This window comes from Cavia porcellus, unplaced genomic scaffold (genome assembly GCF_034190915.1).
Source record: "Cavia porcellus strain 051 isolate PalLab524CR breed Dunkin Hartley unplaced genomic scaffold, mCavPor4.1 scaffold_9, whole genome shotgun sequence".
Lineage (NCBI taxonomy): Eukaryota > Metazoa > Chordata > Mammalia > Rodentia > Caviidae > Cavia > Cavia porcellus.
The window spans coordinates 10,972,427-10,978,794 of NW_026947492.1; the positions used below are offsets into that span (position 1 = coordinate 10,972,427).

The following is a 6,368-nucleotide window of genomic DNA, read 5'->3' on the forward strand; positions in this document are numbered from 1 at the left end:
GCAAGATGTGTGTAAGAGAAAAGATGGTGCACAAGTCACATTAGTGCACATCGTAACTTTGCAACTGATCTTCGCTGATGTTTTTCAATTACATAAGATGTGATTTAAAATAATAAAATAAAAATGTAAATTACTGGAATAAGAGCATGATATCCTTTACATAAAAGTAAAGCAAATATATGGACAACTTTTCTGTGGTATAGCCAACAAGAAATACACGGGGAAGGTGACTCACTAATCTCGCAGTGGATTTCTCTGGGAAGCATAGGGAGCAAGATTGTGGGTCCTGATCAAAGGGCCTTTGCTATAATATTTATTTATTATTACTGGTTTGATACCGAGGATTGAACTCATGACCTTGTGCTTGCCAGACAGGTGCTTACATCACCGAGCTAAATCCCTGGCCCTCTAATGTATAAATCATTGACAAAAACAAAACATTACTATATTGTGTAATTAGATTTTTTTTAATAATGAAGCTAGATGAAACCTTTTGAAAATCCGGAAACAAAGCGAAGTGTGGTTTGTACTAAATGCTCCCAAAGCAACAAAATTCTTTTCATTCCTCCTCAGGCTCAGTTTGCCTTCACTGAAACACAACTCAGGACCTGGAACGTTCTCCTGCCCTTTGTAAACAGGATCTGGGTGGCACAGCCCGGCCGTCGGCCCGTTCTGGGTACGGATGGAGTGAAACACAGCCCCCTTCTCTCTGCTTGCAGCACGGCTGTGAGCATCTCCCCATCAGAGACGCCAGCATGGAGAGCTGAGAGCCGGTCTGCCCTCTGGACGCAGGTTCCTTCCTCCCTGGTGTAAAAAGACTGGAGTGGAGCTGCTGACCCAGGGGCCATCCCCCTGCATCCTCCTCCAGCTCAGGGCCTGGCCGCTGGGAAGCAGGAAAACCAGCTTTCCGGGGTCCATGCCCACCGCACCCGCGTCGCAGCCTCAGACTACACAGCGGGTCTTTGTTAGCTTCTGAGCACTGTGCATTGCTGAGTCCCTCTCCGTGATGCCTTCCAAACTCTGCCCACCCAGAGGAGAAACCGGGAGCACAAAAGCTGGCTAGGCAAGTGTCGGGCCCCTTCTCCCCTATTTCAGTCCCTCGACCCCTTGCCCACCCCGGCCCAGCCTTAGGAATCCTCTCCTCAAAATCAGGACAGCGAGATCCATGGCCTCAGACCTGGCCTATGTCCCACCTCCAGGATCTGGGCTGCTTCCCGCTGTTCAATCTGTTGTCTCCCTCTACTCCACGCCCCACACTCGGGAGGAGCAAGAAAGCTCTGGATGGTTTTGGGGTCAATCAACAAGCCCTGAGCTCTTCCTCATGAGCAAGCTGAGCTTCTCTCAAGCCTCTCTGTGTCGGGCACTATTTGAAGTCCCTGGAGGGTCTTGGGACTGGATCACCACCTGGAGAGCAAGAATTCTTCTTGTCCTGGGACACACAACAGGGACAGCTCATGCTCACATCAGGTAACTGGAATGGGAGTTATGCAATGCTGTTTATCTATCTATCTTCTTATCATCTTTCCAAGCTGGGGTTCAAACTCAGAGCCTCAAGCACGCTAGGCTACCTCTCTGAACTAAGCCCAGCCTCCCACAGCAGGATTTAAACTCCAGAGGCTGCTGATTCGGTTCTTTTGCAGATCATCCATCCACTTACCAAACTGGCTGACTGCTGCCTGACTTACGTCGTGGCACTGTACAAGAGGAAAGAATCAACAAGTACACAAATGTCTAGAGGATAAAGAAAGGCAAGGTCAGTATCCGCACCACTGCGTTTAAAACAAGAGACTTAGATAACATAGTGGCACACACCGTAATCATGGTAGTTTGAGAGGTTAAAGCAGGAGGATCAGAACTTCAAGTCCAACCTGGACAGCTTAGTGAATCCTCTCTCGAGATCTCACTATAAAACAAGAGATAAAAAACAAAAACAGTCAAGTGTGGTAGTGCAAGCCTTTAGTCCCAGTACTCAGGAGGCTGAGACAGGAGAATTGTCATGAGTTTGAGGCCAGCCTGGGCTACAGACTGAGTTCAAGACCAGCCTAAACTACATACTGAGACTCTCTCTGTCTCTCTCTGTCTGTCTGTCTCTGTCTCTGTCTCTCTGTCTCTGTCCCTCTCTCTCTGTCTCTCTGTCTCTGTCTCTCTCTCTGTCCCTCTCTCTATCTGTCTTTCTGTCTCTCTCTGTCTCTCTCTCTCTCTGTCCCTCTCTCTGTCCCTGTCTCTCTCTGTCTCTCTGTGTCTCTGTCGCTCTGTCTGTCTGTCTCTCTCTCTGTCTCTGTCTCTCTCTGTCTGTCTGTCTCTCTGTCTCTGTCTCTCTGTCTGTCTGTCTCTCTCTGTCTGTTTCTCTCTGTCTCTCTCTGTCTCTGTCTCTCTCTCTGTCTCTCTCTGTCTCTCTCTCTCTCTGTCTCTCTCTCTCTCTCTCTCTCTCTCTCTCTCTATATATATATATATATATATATATATATATATATATAACAAAATAAAAATACAACAAGACTGGGGCCATAATGGCCCTGGGTTTAGTTCCCAGCGCTGACAGGGAGAGGGAGGAGGAAAGGAGGCTTGGCAAAAATGACAGAACGACCCTCCCCTGGATGACCCATCAGCAGGGCTTACTGAGCACCTGTGTGTGCTGGGTGTTTTTGTGCACTGAGGCCCTGGCGATGCTCACAGCTGCCTTTCTGGGCAGGATTACAGCACTCACACACGAGGAGGAACACAGGGCCTTGCCGAATGCCCATCACTGAACTGCTGAGGACCGAAGCTGACCTCCAAGCTCCTGACCTTGCCACAGCCCCAGTGTGAGCGCTGCAGGGCCAGACCCCAGAAAACTGCAAGGAGACCCACTGCAGGCCCTCCTCCTGACCTCCCACCTCTCCTCTGACGGTCCACTCTTGTGCCCTCCCCACCCACGCTTTCCTTCATTCATCCAGTCAGTCAAATACGGTTACTGAGCACCTGCTAAAAAGCTTCAGAGAAGTGAAGGGAAAGATAAACCCTAAGTGGCCTTACCAGCAAAGGCTCCGTACTCCAGTAAGAGCATGTAGTCCATAAACTGCACCACAAAACTGCAAGGGTAAAAAGTAAGAAATACAGCTAAAATGCTCAACCAAGCCAAGGCAGGTGGGCCTGTTGAGGAGGGGGTGATGCCGTGTGGCTGGAGATGTCTAAGTTTGGCTCACACAGCGATGCAAGGTAGGAGCTACCCAGATTCCAGCTGCAGACCTCACAGAGGCGTGGAGGCTGGGCGAGGGAAGATGATCGCAGTCCGTGTCACCAGAGGGGACTGGCAGGACTGGATTTGGAATTCTGTAATTATCGACATTTACAGAAATGCCAAATCTGAGCCCAATTACGCAGGCTGTAAAGCACCAAGCCACCTCGAGTTGGACACTGCTGTGGCTGGCGGGAATCAGTGGGATTTCCCATCACCAGCCTTTGCGGGCGAGGCAGGCCAGGTGGCCGCTCTGTCTCTGCTCTCTCTAGGGTGGGTCCCACAGCGTCAGCAGCCCTGTCCCCCACTGCTGTGTCATCACTTACCCACTTTCAAGTGCCTGGCCCGCACTTGCAGCCCAGAACGCTTCCTTTCTGGGGCAGCAGGGCCCAGTCATTCGGAAACCTCTCTCCGACGAGCTCTGTGATCGAGGTGCTGATACTGGCAGGTGGGCCGCCCTGCCGTGTCCCTAACCTCGGAGGTGAATGCGGTAGGGAGTTTCGCTGGCCTGTCACCTCCGCCTGGGCCCGTTCACTTTCACTGCCGGGAGGGGGGCGGCTGCCTTTGATGAGGCCACAGTCCCATTCGTGCTGTGGGCCTTTCGTGCCTCTGCTTTCCAGGCCATTCTGGCCTGCCTGCCCTACTCTGGGCCACCCAAGGCCGAGCCTCTAACCACTTCTGTTCCTCACGCTAGCCTATCCTGGAGGCTCCGAGGGCGGAAAACGGGGAAGATGACCTTCCTGCCATTTGGTTTCTGACTTTGCTCTTCTGGATGCAGGAGGCTGGCTGCCCCTCCCCAGGGCGCGTGCACGCTCACCCTCTTGGTGCCCAGTTGGCATAGGCCGGGATTCTCTGCTACCTGGGTAGACTCACACCTTATTTATTTACCGTCTCATGAATAAAACAGGCTAAGATCCGCTGGCTGGCTTTCTCCTCAGGCTGAAATGCAGCCCACATGAGATAGAACGTGAGGGGCTTTGTAAACTATAAATTAATCTGGGAGTGTCACGGATGTGGTTATTAGTTTATGAAGATGGAGTTCACGGTGTTACTTGCTCTCTTAGCTTTCTGTTCTTTTTCTTGCTGTCTTATAGTCATGGTTATCACTAAGCACGCGGTTTACGTGTGTAACGCCCCCTCCCCTCGGCAGAGTGGCAGCTACAGGGCAGCGGTCACATTTTGATTTGTTTCTGTTTCTCCCCCAGCGCCTAGGTGCGTTGCCTGGAGCATCGTGCAAGTTAGAGGAATAACAAATCGCTAAGGTATTGGAGGAGCTGCCCCGGCTTCACCAGAAACTTCCTTGGCTGGTCTGTCTTGGTCACTGCAGAAGCCTGGCAGTGGCTGTTAATAAAAGCTCGCTAGAAGTGAGAGTCAGTAAAGCTGCCTGGATGCCAGCATCACTGTGCAGCGCTGGTAACGAAGGCTCTTCAGTGTTTCCCAGTCGCGGCCCTTGTGAACCCAACACCCAGCCTGGCCGTCAGCCTCAGACCTGCCCACCTCGCCTCCTGTCCTCCTCCCACACATTTCTCTGCTCCAGCTGACCAACTGCTCACCATCCCCTCTCCAAGGTGCACAGGTCCCCCGTGGTGGTCTGAAGCTCTCCCTGCATGGTCCACTTAGAGTTATTTCCTTTCCAAATTCCCTTTTAAAACCATGACGCTAGTTGCGGTGATGCACAGATGTAATCATAGCATTTGGGAGGCGGAGGCAGGAGGATCACTGCAAAGTCAAGGTCAGCCTGGGCTACATAGTGAGTTCAAGATCAGCCTGAACTATATAGAGAGACCCTGTCTCAAAAATAAGTAAGTTGGGGGCTGGGGATTTAGCTCAGCGGCATAAGCGCCTGCCTTGCAAGCAGGCAGTCGTGAGTTCAATCCCTGGTACCAGTAAAAACGAAAACGACAAAAAAAAAAAAATAAGTAAGTTAATTAACTTAATTAAATCATGAATCTGTACATGTTGTGCTTTGTACCTATGGTGAGTGTACTGCAAAATATTCAATACAAATAATAGCCCAGGCTGGCCACACAGGAATTTTACATGCAGATAGACAAGGACACTAAGGCTCAGAGAAGTTATATTCGTAATCTCCAACCCAAGGATCATGCCTTTTATGTAGATCCATGAAATTGCTTTCAATTTGGCTGAAATAGTCTCCATTGGGGGCTGGGGAATTAGCTCAGCAGCATAAGCGCCTGCCTTGCAAGCAGCAGTCATGAGTTAGATCCCCGGTACCGATAAAAAGAAAAAAGACAAAAAAAAAAAAAAAAAAAAAAAAAAAGACATAGTCTCCATTAAAAAAAAAAGCAAGGAAGGGAGAGAAGATAGAAAAGTGTGAGTACAGTATACACACTCAGTGCTTGTTACTTATGATAGTTGTCTATGCATTTGTTTGTGTGCAGAGAGGCCAACTAGGTTGTGATACAAACTATATTTCTTCCTGTGGCTCATGGTCCAGGTGACAGGATTACATGACATGCTGAAGATGAATGAGCAGACCTTAAATCCCACCTGTTAGAGTAGAGGCTGAGAAGGAACAGGGTATCGGACAGGAGCCTAGCAGTCTAGGATGCACAGTCCAGATATCAGCTGTGTCAGAGGGAGGCCCTGGGAAACCAGATATGCTGGAAAAACACCAGCGGGCGTCATACCGGTTAGGGAGGCGCCATCCATGGCTCTGTGTGTGGAGGGCTGAGAGCCGATGGATGGGTTGGGCACTCCAGGTTGGCCAATAACATGTCAGGCAATGGGTACTTAGGGATGTGCCCACTTATGTGGGTCCTGCATGTGCAAGGCAATGTCTCAAAGAGCAGTTCTCAGGCCACAGATCAGTCTCATTGAACACTTATTTAAAAAGCAAACTCTCCCTGGGCATGGTGGTACATGCCTTTCATTCCAGGATTCTGGGAGGCTGAGGCAGGAGGATCAGTTTCAAACAAGCCTGGGCAATTTAGTTACTTAATCAGATGTGTCTCAAAATTAAAAAAAAAAAGTTTAAGGACCAGAGATGTCACTTAATGTGAAGAGTCCTGCTTCAATCCTCAGTAGAAGGGAGGAAGAGAAGGAGAAGGAGAAGATAAGAAAGAAAAAAATGAGCTGGATGTGGTGGCACATATCTGTAATCCTAGAACTTGGGAGGCTGAAACAGGAG

The 6,368-nt window shown here is 49.8% G+C and overlaps 1 long non-coding RNA gene across 1 annotated transcript; it reads right to left on the minus strand.

Annotated features, from left to right (window-relative positions):
* Positions 1-448: 448 nt before the first annotated feature.
* On the minus strand, positions 449-5,422 carry LOC134477529 (uncharacterized). The gene is made up of 5 exons (XR_010049553.1): positions 3,544-5,422; positions 3,016-3,071; positions 1,813-1,903; positions 1,658-1,731; positions 449-804 (listed from the first exon to the last, which is right to left on the minus strand). It is a non-coding gene; the product is annotated as an uncharacterized LOC134477529 (long non-coding RNA).
* Positions 5,423-6,368: the final 946 nt, after the last annotated feature.